General features: G+C 40.2%; 1 protein-coding gene across 1 annotated transcript in view; it reads left to right on the top strand.

The window, feature by feature from the left end:
• The first annotated feature begins 919 nt into the window (after positions 1-919).
• The window catches only part of gnb1a (guanine nucleotide binding protein (G protein), beta polypeptide 1a), a 68,614-nt gene continuing 56,154 nt past the window's right edge, over positions 920-13,379 (top strand). Inside the window, exon 1 of the mRNA XM_067412960.1 lies at positions 920-1,283. The gene's annotated coding sequence lies outside the window, so the exon portion shown is untranslated. The remainder of the gene's footprint in view (positions 1,284-13,379) is intronic.

Here is a 13,379-nt window from a genome sequence, read left to right as displayed (position 1 = left end):
TGCTAAGCTGCTGTCCAATCACAACACGGGAAGCGCTGGCCCAATCAGAACTCGTTACGTGTTTCTGAAGGAGGGACTTCATAGAACAAGGAAATCATCAGGCCGTTTTTAGGACAGAGGAAACAGCGCTGTACAGATAAGTCAATTGTGTGAAAAATACTGTTTTTTTACACGCGAAACGTGAACTCATGTTATATTGCACACTGTAAACATAATCAAAGCTTCGAAAACACGCGAAGAACGGGACCTTTAAGACATCAATGTGTCTCCACGAGCCACAGGGTTTAATATGGATTCGTATGTCTGTGTGTTTTTTACTCTCATAGATATACACCCCATTGACATGCGAGCAACAGTTGAGCTAAAAATCTTCATTTGTGTTCAACTGAAGAAACAAACACACCTACATTTCGGATGCCCTGGAGGTCAGCAGATAAACATGACATTTATATTTTTGGGTGAACTATCCCTATAAAACGATTGAAATTTTGCATATTCTGCAAGGTTTCTGAAACTTATGAGCAGAAATTTGTGAGAATTACCAGTCGCTTTTTACATTAATTGCCATTTATAGTTTACATTAATGTTTAAATAAAATAAACGACATTAAAATTCAAAGTAATCACTTGGTCATTTAAAATAATTTTCGAGTGTAACTGTAATTTGATTTGCACCCATTTAAAATATAACTGTAATTAATATTACAGTATTTTATTTAAATATGTAACTAAGTTACATGTATTTCGTTACCCCCCCCCCCAACCCTGATATAATGTTATAAATGTACATATGAAAAAAATATAAAAAACTTTGCAGGATTTACGATGCTAATGGACGTTAACGCGTCAACGTAAAATATATCGAAACGTGATTTCGCGCCGAAACAGTCGAACGTGTTGCGTGGTGACGCAGGCGCAGCGTGGGGTTTCCCAGCCCTGAGAGCAGGGTCACCGCGCCCATCTCTGCTGTCTGATGGCCGGAGCGAGAGCCTGACACACGGAACGCAGAAGAACCACTCCAGCACCGGAGAACGACACGCGTGGGACGTACAGAAAGGCTGAATTTGGACCGAGCGTGTGTTGGCAACATTTACCACACGGCGTTTTGCGTGAAGCTTGCGTTATTTGGGCTAGAATCGGCGCGGTTGCAGCTGTCGCGGCTGCGGGTTCGGGGAGTGCCGCTCTCCGCTGACTGACTGACGGACTGTCTGCAGGTCGGGCAGCGGTGGATCCCGGTTTACGGTCAATGATAGATACACAACGAACGGTCCCGACAAAACACAGGTCAGTGTTGATAGTCCCTTTAACGGTTGCCTAATTGCCTTCATTTGGCAGTTGTGGGGTGGGGGCCGCGGCTGGACTCACACAAACACATTCAGCGGTAGCTTTTCGTGTCAAAATATGCAGTTAATACCATCACGGTACCACATAAGTGTTTTTGTTTGCCTTAACTTCCTCAAATCACGGTCTTGTGGAAGATATGTGGTGTTAGCTAACTAGCAGGGCTCATAATCGGGCTCCATATTCACGTTAAATACTGTCAGGTGATTTCTGCCAACGGTCACTCGTGGTTCCGTTACTAAGGGGGATAAACCGTCACTTCGTTTTAAATGTTTAAATTTGAATCCCGTGTTTTTTGGGGCTGCATTGGTGCAGATGATGGACAGTGAAGATGGAGGATAAAGCCCAACTAACGTTAACGTTACCTCCCCCACTTCATCATGGAGTCGCACTGTTTCTTCGTTAAAATATCATCTGTCTAGCTAATAAAGCCTCGATCAAGCTCTCAAACACCGGATGTGATTATGCATGAGTGATCGAAGTGCTTGTTTAATTGGTTTTTAACCCTAAGCCTGTGCTTTTAACGACCTTAAACGGGAGTTAATGGGATTTTCTCGATCTGTTTAACGTGTGTGTTGTGTACGAGTGATTTACGGCTGTGTTCGTGGAGGAAATATCAATGAGGAAGAGCAGCATATGTGTGTTTCATCACAATTGCTGTGATTGTGAGTAATAATGCCGGTGTCCGTTTAAAGCGCATCTACTGTCCTGCTCGTGCGCGCGCGTGTGTGTGTGTCAGCAGTGTGTTTATGTGCTGAATGAGTGTGTGTGTGTGTGTGTTCACGGCCTACAGCTGCTGCAGCCAACAAGATGGCGACTGATGAAGACACAGCCCTGCCTCACACACACTCACTCATCACGCATGCTCTCATATACTGCTGAAAACATGATGTATGCACTCAAATAGCATCTGTTATTATACAGCTGACAATCAAAGGTCACTTGTATGTCTTAACACACGTTACTCAGGTACCGTTATACATCTGAAACATTTATGCTCTCAAATATCATTTCTATAAATCACAGACACATGGTCTCCGTCCTGCAGAGTTTTCCTGCAAACCCTTCCTGTAGTTTTAGGAATCTTGATGATCTTATTGGCTGGTTTAAGTTTCATTCAGTTGGGAGCTGAACTCTGCAGGATTATTAATCACACTTTCCACACTATGAAATCAAAATTGACTTTTTTTTAATTGAATATTGATATGCCTCATAGTCTTGATTCAGAATAACTTCCCCTCCCTCTTGCAGAGACTTCACGTGTGTGGGCGGGGCAACCTGTCACTCACATGAGCTCCACCAATAACAAACCACAACCGTCCAATCAATTCCCCACAGACAAAATCAAGCCCCGCCCTACATTTGTTCTTGTTTGAGAAGCGTTTCACTTGACTTTACGGTACAATAGAGAAGACGAACACATTCACGGTCATATAAATGAATTAAAACTAACTAACTTGTTATATTTAGATTACTTAAATACTCTTGTGTTAAGTGCTTGATAAACATGCAAATACAAAAATCTGATTGAATACTGTGACGAGCAGGTTATAAGCAGTACATTGAGTAACCAGGGAAGCTACTGTATTTCTGCTCTTCTGTAAGTGCCACCTACTGTCAGAAAGGGAGTTTGCATGTTCCTTCAGTCTGTTTGACTTGGCATTGTGTGGTTAAAGGAATAGTTCACCCTAGGGCTGGGCGATATGGCCAAAATTTCATATCCCGATATAGCTCATTTGATATCCCGATAACGATATACATAACGATATAGCAATTTTTCTGTTAATTCAGTTTATGAATAGTCTATACAAAATTGCAATGTGGAAATGCAGTTTGAAATGATATAAAAAAAAACAAATAAAGGTAGTATGGACTACATTTTTATTTTATTTAGAACCTTTTATTCAAGCAAGACAGTTGGTAAAGTTAACACCTGCCTAGGGATGTTAACCGATGACCGTTGACCGATGGTTGACTGTATCAACGTTAACCGATCAAAGTTGTCGGTTAAAAAAAAAAAAAGTGATCTCTAAATTAGGCTATTATACAGTGGACTAAACGCTACTACAATTAGCCATCTCATTCCAAAATATTTTTGTGTAAAGTGAACATATCCCTCTCACTCAATTTTTCATAACTCGCCTGTGTGTAGGCTACTTAAAGGGGTACTTCAGCGCTGGGAAGATGAATCTGTATTTAAACTGGGTCCTCAATGCAGTAGAAATGTGAAATTATTTTTGAATTTGGTGTCTTCTAGACTGAGAAAAGACAGAAAATGTATTTTTGTCCCATGGGGATGAAAGACTACAATTCCCAGAATGCTTCGCTGCCCTGTGAGGCCATTCCCAACACCACCAACTTCATTACTGTGACTGAGTTAGAGAAGACACTACAATATTAAAAACTGAACGTGTCTGTTCAATATAATGAGTGAGTCACCGCGCGAGTGTCACAGCCCTGAGCACTAACTGCAGGAGTGATGAGAGCTGAGGTAATCGCGACTACATTCGCGGCATACATTCACACAGGAGTTCAGTCTGGCACGCATTTCAGTTCATGCCTTTGCAAGCTTAACTTTCATAGAAATGAATTTGAGAAGTTAAAAGACTTACATTGCTCACCATAGCTCCGTTTAAATGATCCTGTCTGCAAGCTGCGTTCTCCCTGCCTGCTGAGTGTAATCTCCCATCCCCCATGCGCAGATTCAAAACATGCGGAAATAGCTCCCTCTGCTGGCTGTAGTCTTTAGCCTCTGGGCAAACATTCCTCCTATGATGCAAAAATCGTCATTTTGCATCATAGGAGGAATTTTTACAGAAATAAAATGCATAAATCTCTTGTCTCAGGGAGATATGAGGGGGGAAAGCACAATAATTTGAATATTCTCCAGGGTTTCTACTGATACAAAGCCATATGCTAATCGCTGAAGTAACCCTTTAATAAACCAATAAAAACATTTGGCACGCGCTCACAAGGTTTGCAAAAAGTAAACAGGCTAAACACTCGAGGTTAGAGCCAGGGCAGACGACAGTATGAAGCGTGCATTTCGCTTAAGATGGACTTACATTTGGAAATATTTTACATCTACATTTCAGTGGTAACACATGATCGTTGATGTTGATCGTCTTTCTTTATTATTGTTAGCACTACCTCGAACTAAAGCGGGTCTCTTCGGAGCTGTCATTTTCTTAAATGAGCCGCGGCAATGTTTCAAATGAGCTCATAACGCTAGACAAATGCCTTTATTTTCAACGCGATCACCTTGTACCCAAACCATTTCGAAACTAAGGAGCCATTGTCCTCAGATTACAAACAAGCTCCACGGCGGCGCGTGTTTCGCGCTGTGGGGGATTTACAAAAGTGACGTGAGTGGAAGGGAGGCGAGTGAGTGTATGTGTGTGTGTGTGAGAGAGAGAGACAGAGAGACGCAGAGAGAGAGGGAGCGCGGCTCGCGGCTGTTATTTCAAATAGCGCAGCATATTTTAAACTAATCGGTTAACCGGTTTCAGCTAATGAGGCTCGGTGGTCGGTCAAGAAAATGTTTAGTTTTCGCCATCCCTACACCTGCCATTAAAATATTTCAATATATGGCTATATGGTGTGCCACGCGTAAAAGCCCACTGCAGCGTCTGTGTCTGAAGTTTGTTTTGCGCGCTTATGCACCACTCTGGCATAATTACTCTGAGAATTACCCTGGTCTGAACCGCGTCTACTACCGTCTTCCTCCATGTTTGTTTATGTATTGCAGCGTGCATGGGCATGCCGTGACGTGAGGTGCATCTTGACGTGCACCTTATCGTGGCGTAAGCGATAGAGCCTAAAATAAAACGATAGACATTTTCTATCGTCCAGACGATATATTTCGTCATATCGCCCAGCCCTAGTTCACCCATAATTTACTGTCCCTTAAGCCATCCTAGGTGTGTATGACTTTCTTGTTTCAGACGGACACCATCAGAGTTGTATAAAAAATGTAAAAATTCCAAGCTTTATAATGCCAAAAGTGCTCCACACGGCTCCGTGGCCTTCTGAGGCTAATCGATGGGTTTGTGTAAGAAATATATCCATATTTAACACGTCATAAAGTAAAATATCTAGCTTCCGGTGGACCACCTTCCATGTTCAACTTAAGCAGAAAGTGTAACGCCTCTCACAGTTCAAAACGCTTACGCTACGTCCAACATCATCGTCACGCTTTTTTCCGCAAGTTGAATATGGAAGGTGGTCTGATGGAAGATAGATATGTTAAATATGGATATTTTTCTCACAAAAACCCATCGATTAGCTTCAGAAGGCCTTTATTAACCCCCAGAGCTGTGTGGAGCACTCTTTTAATGGATGGATGCACTTTTTTGGGGCTTAAAATTTTGGGCTGCCATTATAAAGCTGGAAAAGCACCAGGACATTTATTATTGTAGCTGATTGTGTTCGTCTGAAAGAAGAAAGTCATACACACCTAGGATGGCTGGAGGGAGAGTAAATCATGGGGTCATTTTCATTTTTGGGTGAAATAACCCTTTAAAGAGGTTTGTTGTAATAAGTTCTAGTCAAAATCACAGAAATGTGTGACAATAAAATGATGCAGTAAGTTTAGTGAAGGTGAATTTGCTGACCCTGATTCAGTTGGAAACGATGACTGACGTTCACATGATCTTCCGGTTCTGTAAAATGATGAAATTCATATATTGTGGAAGCTCCTGATATTGAATATCTAATGTCTTAAATGTTTAAAATATCTTTTATCTGATCATTGTACAAGATGCACCATAAAAGACAAATCATCTGCTTAATTCGGCACAGTGTGTTGGAGCAGATTCATGGAAATCAGAGCTGTATCGGTTTACTAAACTCAATAATTTTGACATCATTCACAAAATTGGACATGTGACAGTCCCTTTGGTGCTTGTGAAATATTTTGGCTAATTAGATGATGTTTTCATCTACCAATAAGAGTTCAGTGCTGTCTGCTGCGTTTAACACATTTTAAAAAGTGATTTAGCAATGTCTGAAACTGCAGCTTTCATTGGGTCCTGCACATCCGTCATATTTAGAGGGATTTGAGCACATGAGCCTGCTGTAAGGTGGGCTGCGCTGTGTGTCTTATGTAACAAAACGTCAGCGTCAGAATATAATAAAAGCCCTGCAAACGTTCACAGGACACTCATGAAAGAAGAGAGCAAAGTCTCTGCTTTTCTTAAATTCCCCCCGGGCGCTCGCTTTACGTCACCGGCCCACAGAAACTTGGTTTACTGCACTGTAAATAAAATATATTTTTGTAGTTAAAAGATTGAGATCTTGAATATAATAGCAATTCCTGAGTTTAAATTGTTTCTACACCAAATGTTTTTCAGCGTGTGATGCTCTACAAGGCATTTCGGAGAAGAGTCCTGGTCCCTTACGGCCAGAAACGCATATAAAATGCTCAAAGAAATGCCTGAGCTGAGGACGAAACATACTTTATACAAGTACGTTATAAGTTAACCGTAACCTAGACCTCACATAAGCTGTTTTATAGGGAGGGAACAACTAACTATCTTTGTTTTTAAGGTATAACAATAAATCATTGAAGCAAGTTCATCCTGTATATTGCAAGCATTGACAGCCTAAAAAAACAACAACAACAAATTACACCTTGATAAATAGGGCTGTGCAATATATCGAAATATCGCAAATGAACTTATCACAATATGCATATCACAACGACACGCAATATCTGAATGATTTTAATAGGCTTTGATGAATTTAACATTGTGAAAAGTGTCCGTTTTAGGTCAACGCATATAGCAGAGAAAAGACTGGGCACACGACTGTTACTTGTGGGACTTGCTTGATGTTGAAAAGAGTTATTAACCACAATAATTTGCGAAAAACAATAACTTGTAGTCTCGCTCTGTCTGACACACACACTGAAAAGTGAACGACACTGCTGGTCACTTTCAGAAGTTGTAGCGATGCTTTCTTTTCCCAGAAAGAATGTGAAACACAAATGGTTAAATTCTCAGTTTTTAAATAATATGTATTAAATGTATATAATTTAAATAGATTTTACACACTAATTGCAATATCGTATCGCATATTGAATATCGCATTATTTAACAAGATATTGCATATCGTGTTTTTCTTCAATATCGCACAACCCTATTGATAAACAAACGTATAAACATAAATATTTCACAGTCAAAATCTGTTTTTGTGTGACAATGATAACAAAGATAATGATGATGAATGTTCACTTAAAAGTAAACAATGTCTATGAAAATTTTTTTCCCAATGAAATCTTAGTGTAGATGCTAATCCAAGCAACGAGAGAGTCTTTAAATTCACATATTTGGCACCGTCTGGTGCAACACTGGCTATACAAGTTCTGTTTTACGTATATAGTCTGAAGCGTGTCAGCGCACCTCATAAACCTGATTTCTCTGCAATGCCGCAAGGGGGTACCTTGATGTAAATGTTGTCTTTTACAAGTAATTATTTCTTTTAGGTCCGTTTCTGTCTGGTGAAACCAGTCTAAAGTGAACTTTGAAAACACTTCGGGTTTAATATCAGTTTATTTGAATGTAACCATCGGCAAGAGTGTTCAACAACATGATGGCCGTGTGTTAGCATACTCGCACAAAAGTATCTTTCTGCCCTTGGAGTTAGTGAATGAGACATTCGGATCGCTTTAAAAATGTTCAAATTGCCGTCATTACAATATGCGGCAAGATGCAAAAAGTATGTGGATATTTGTTGCTTTTGTTGTAAAACGTTTCCCCCCCTGATCTCTTTTTATCCCACTTCATGTTTTCAGCCACAGCTCTGAATAGGATTAAATCGTTCCGTCTGTAGATGGCGGCTTTTAGGATTATGGGTTTGGTCAGTGATAGTGCTGATTTGACTCGTGTCTGTTTTATCCATCTGTCTCCATGGTTGACATGGCCTTTAAGCATATTTGATCTTCTTTTAATCCTTAAGCAAAGTTCATGCCAATGCATGCTGTCATATACTGTAACTGGCTCTCATGGCATATTCTTGTTTGTGTCAGTGTTTGTAGTTGTGTAATCTGTATGAAGGACTAGGTTGTAGCGCATCAGCTCATGTTTTTCCTTCGGAGCAAAATCAAACCAGCCAGCTCACGTTCATCTGAACCAGGGGTGGACAACCTTGCTAATTTGGGTTTCCAGGATTAAAAGGGCATATGAATACGGGACACTAGTAACACAAACTCATGCAAAGATGTTTTTGCATTTAACAAAGGTTTGCATTTAACAACGTTCAAGTTTGCCGTTATTTAATCATTCGTATTATTGAATTGAAATTATAATTTTAAAGCTTTACATATCTTGTGTCCAAAGAAATTGTGTATGCTAAAGTCTAGTGCGACCACCCCTTTATATTAAAAAAATACAGAGTGTGTTGAAGCAGGATTGGAACTAAACTGAGGATAGTTGAAATCAGCTCAACTTTATGGTAATGAGCTGTGACGGGGTTCGGCGGAAACCAATCAGAATGTACGCCTGTAAACTTTGGTTCCGACGGCATTAGTTCCCAAGCCAAATGTAAGAGAAGTTGATCATTGCTGTGCGGGGTTCCCTATCATTTATGACGAGACCATTCATAGTGATGTGTAATTTGTTAAGAAGTTGCGCAACACTATTTTATAGAAGCTAAAACGCGTTTTTTTTTTTTTTTTTTTGCGGGTATGCAATTTATTCTTACTTTCACATTTGAACGATTTCATGAGGTTAATTTATACCCTACTTGTGGTCAGTCTATCAATCAACATGCTTGTTTGATTTGCGGCCTCTTTAAATACAGTTGAAAAAAAGAAAAAACATTCGATCTACGTCAGAGCGGCAGCGCGTCGACAAAGCTTTCTACAGCGTCGTTGGCAGGGCGGCAAGAGCGAATTTTGACGCTCTCGTCAGCGGCGGTGTGAACGCACTATAAGACGAGTCATTTATCTCGGCGGCCATCTTTAAAACCCTTCTCGGGTGTGCAAGTGCAGCTCCTGTCTCTTTGACTGGAGAAACATCGAAATCTCCAAAACTGTTCGCCAAGCTTACGATTAAATTTCATATTTGAAATCACTAATGAAATGTGACAACAACTGTCAATGATTGGCTCTTATTTAGAAGGCGGGGCTTATACGCCATTTTGGGCGTTGCACTTTCTCCCATTCATAAGTAATCGGAGGGCACTGTCTTCCTATATATATATAAAGTCTTTGCTACAGGTACTGCTGGTATCGTCATAGATTTAAAATTTCAGTACCGACTTGGTACCGAAGTACCTGTACATTTGACAGCCCTAATGTAGAATAAATGAAATTAGACTGTACTACATCCGCCATGTTGTCACTGTCATGTGACCTATGGTGTCAGTCGCTTCACTGCCAATCACAACTTCTCTCCTGTGGCCTCATGGGATAGTAAAATGCCTGTCAGATGCGCACTTCAAAATCTTGTCTGAAGTAGTTACGGTAGGTCATCTGGGTACTTTTCTCCTACTGTTTTATTAATACTGTGAATTCAGACATGCTAGAGTTGGTAGGACTGCACGTTTTATCAAAATAAAATCAAAATCACAATTTGAAATCGCAAAGGCTTTAAAAAAATATTACATATACAGCTCGGGAAAATATTAAGAGACCACTTAACATGGATTTTTCAATGTTAAGTGGTCTTTTAATTTTTTCCAGAGCTGTATATGCACAGCGTGTTTTATAATGGTGATCATAGCGGCTCCATTTCTCTTTCTCCATTGAATCACTAATGATGTGCATTTGAGGAGTTTGCCGTGTTTTACATTACGTTTTTACTCCAACATCAGTTCATGGTATCAGCATTAGGAAGGATCTGAAGTGGTTTCTAGTGGTTTGAGGCAGACAATATATAATTTTGTAGTAATCTTCACTGTAATGCTATGTCGTTTAGCATTGCATTATAAATGTACTTTATTCTAATAAAATTCCTGAGGTGGCTTGAAATGGCAGATATTTAAAATGCACGGTCTGGCGAGTATTCAGGTAAACACAGTCGGATATGTCTTTAGTGAGCGTGTACAGCTGAGGTAATGAGAGCCGTGCAGGTCTTAAGACAGACCTAATATTCTGTGTGATTAATGTTCATCAAACACCAAGATAGAAAGATAGAAAACTACCACATGCTTGGCTAAATAACTAAAAGAAATTTATTAAGAATCAGTTTATTGTTAAATTATAGAGTGAAGACCAAGTAAGCAGTTTTATATTTGATTATTTAATTTTTTCTTGACTTGCTACTGTTAAATAGACCTAATGAAGCTGAACAATAAAGCACTGTTTTTGTCATATTGTTTGTAATGTGCTTTTTTTTGGTGCTTATTTTTTAAAAACAAAGATACAATTAAAAATATTATAATTATAAAAGTGCACTTAAGCCGGGTGCACACTGTGCGATTTTGAGGCAAAATTAGCAAATCCTAAAAGATTCCTCTGATCCTAGGCTAAAATCTGACGTCTTTGGTCGTTAGTTGGACATGTTCACCGGCAGCCGATTAATGAGCGCTGCGATCAAATTTTACCTCAGACGAAATTCTGGCAGTGTCAGAAGATTTGGCACACAATCCTGCAGTGTGACTTCTCCTTCGACGACCGTCAAATATCTCAGTTTTTCAAGACAAACTATGACCAAAACGAGAGCTAGAAATTTCTTTGTAGCCTCCATGTTAGCCCCGCGTATAATGCAGCTCACCGTCACCGAACGCGTCATTCAGTGATGATATAAAACTCTGGACGGGTTTTCTTGCGCGCGTCCGTTTTTAGCGTGCCTTGACTATTGTGCAGTCTGACATTAATGCCAGCTGAGATCCTATAGTGTGACATGGCTTACATCGGGGATCATGTTCGTCCAGTCTGACAAGGGACATTCGCAAAGGATTTTGAAAAATCGCACAGTGTGCAGGACTCATTAAAAAATATTAAATTACTCTGTTCATGAAATCAGATTTTGTTCATCCCAACCTGTTGAGAAGTGAAAGGTTAGTGAATGATAAGATGATTGATAATGTGATCTCTGTGAGGATGTTCACACTGGCATGCAGTTATTATAGCCATAAGAGGAGGGAATGGGCAAAAACCAGCACAGGAACATACTGGCCAAGGGAATCTTTAGTAAAAAAATAAAACAATGAATAATAAGTTCTATTGTCATATTATTCATTATATCTTTTTCTTTTCTTCATGGTATCGATTTAGAATCGGTATCGAGATATTTTAGTGTGTTATCGTATCAAAGTCATAATTTTGGTATCGTGACAACACTACAGGGAGTGCAGAATTATTAGGCAAATGAGTATTTTGACCACATCATCCTCGTTATGCATGTTGTCTTACTCCAAGCTGTATAGGCTGGAAAGCCAACTACCAATTAAGCATATTAGGTGATGTGCATCTCTGTAATGAGAAGGGGTGTGGTCTAATGACATCAACACCCTATATCAGGTGTGCATAATTATTAGGCAACTTCCTTTCCTTTGGCAAAATGGGTCAAAAGAAGGACTTGACAGGCTCAGAAAAGTAAAAAATAGTGAGATATATTGCAGAGGGATGCAGCAGTCTTAAAATAGCCAAGCTTCTGAAGCGTGATCATCGAACAATCAAACGTTTCATTCAAAATAGTCAACAGGGTCGCAAGAAGCGTGTGGAAAAACCAAGGCGCAAAATAACTGCCCGTGAACTGAGAAAAGTCAAGCGTGCAGCTGCCAAGATGCCACTTGCCACCAGTTTGGCCATATTTCAGAGCTGCAACATCACTGGAGTGCCCAAAAGCACAAGGTGTGCAATACTCAGAGACATGGCCAAGGTAAGAAAGGCAGAAAGTCGACCACCACTGAACAAGACGCACAAGCTGAAACGTCAAGACTGGGCCAAGAAATATCTCAAGACTGATTTTTCTAAGGTTTTATGGACTGATGAAATGAGAGTGAGTCTTGATGGGCCAGATGGATGGGCCCGTGGCTGGATTGGTAAAGGGCAGAGAGCTCCAGTCCGACTCAGACGCCAGCAAGGTGGAGGTGGAGTACTGGTTTGGGCTGGTATCATCAAAGATGAGCTTGTGGGGCCTTTTCGGGTTGAGGATGGAGTCAAGCTCAACTCCCAGTCCTACTGCCAGTTTCTGGAAGACACCTTCTTCAAGCAGTGGTACAGGAAGAAGTCTGCATCCTTCAAGAAAAACATGATTTTCATGCAGGACAATGCTCCATCACACGCGTCCAAGTACTCCACAGCGTGGCTGGCAAGAAAGGGTATAAAAGAAGAAAATCTAATGATATGGCCTCCTTGTTCACCTGATCTGAACCCCATTGAGAACCTGTGGTCCATCATCAAATGTGCGATTTACAAGGAGGGAAAACAGTCCACCTCTCTGAACAGTGTCTGGGAGGCTGTGGTTGCTGCTGCACGCAATGTTGATGGTGAACAGATCAAAACACTGACAGAATCCATGGATGGCAGGCTTTTGAGTGTCCTTGCAAAGAAAGGTGGCTATATTGGTCACTGATTTGTTTTTGTTTGGTTTTTGAATGTCAGAAATGTATATTTGTGAATGTTGAGATGTTATATTGGTTTCACTGGTAAAAATAAATAATTGAAATGGGTATAAATTTGTTTTTTGATAAGTTGCCTAATAATTATGCACAGTAATAGTCACCTGCACACACAGATATCCCCCTAAAATAGCTAAAACTAAAAACTAAAACTTCCAAAAATATTCAGCTTTGATATTAATGAGTTTTTTGTGTTCATTGAGAACATGTTTGTTGATCAATAATAAAATTAATCCTCAAAAATACAACTTGCCTAATAATTCTGCACTCCCTGTAGTGTGAAACCGTGTAGTGTGAGACACTGGCATGACCGGCAAACAGCAGTGTTGTCTGATTCACAAACAATCGACTCTCATCAAGAATTGTTCTGACAGATTTAAGGGGAATGTTGCCTGGGCACTTTCCTGTTGAGAATGGGCAACATATTTCTATCTGGATATTTACGATGGGTCGGTGGCCCTGTGTATCACC

This window comes from Pseudorasbora parva, chromosome 13 (genome assembly GCF_024679245.1).
Source record: "Pseudorasbora parva isolate DD20220531a chromosome 13, ASM2467924v1, whole genome shotgun sequence".
Lineage (NCBI taxonomy): Eukaryota > Metazoa > Chordata > Actinopteri > Cypriniformes > Gobionidae > Pseudorasbora > Pseudorasbora parva.
Note: the sequence above shows the minus strand (reverse complement) of the source record. Positions and strands in the feature narration are given on the sequence as shown.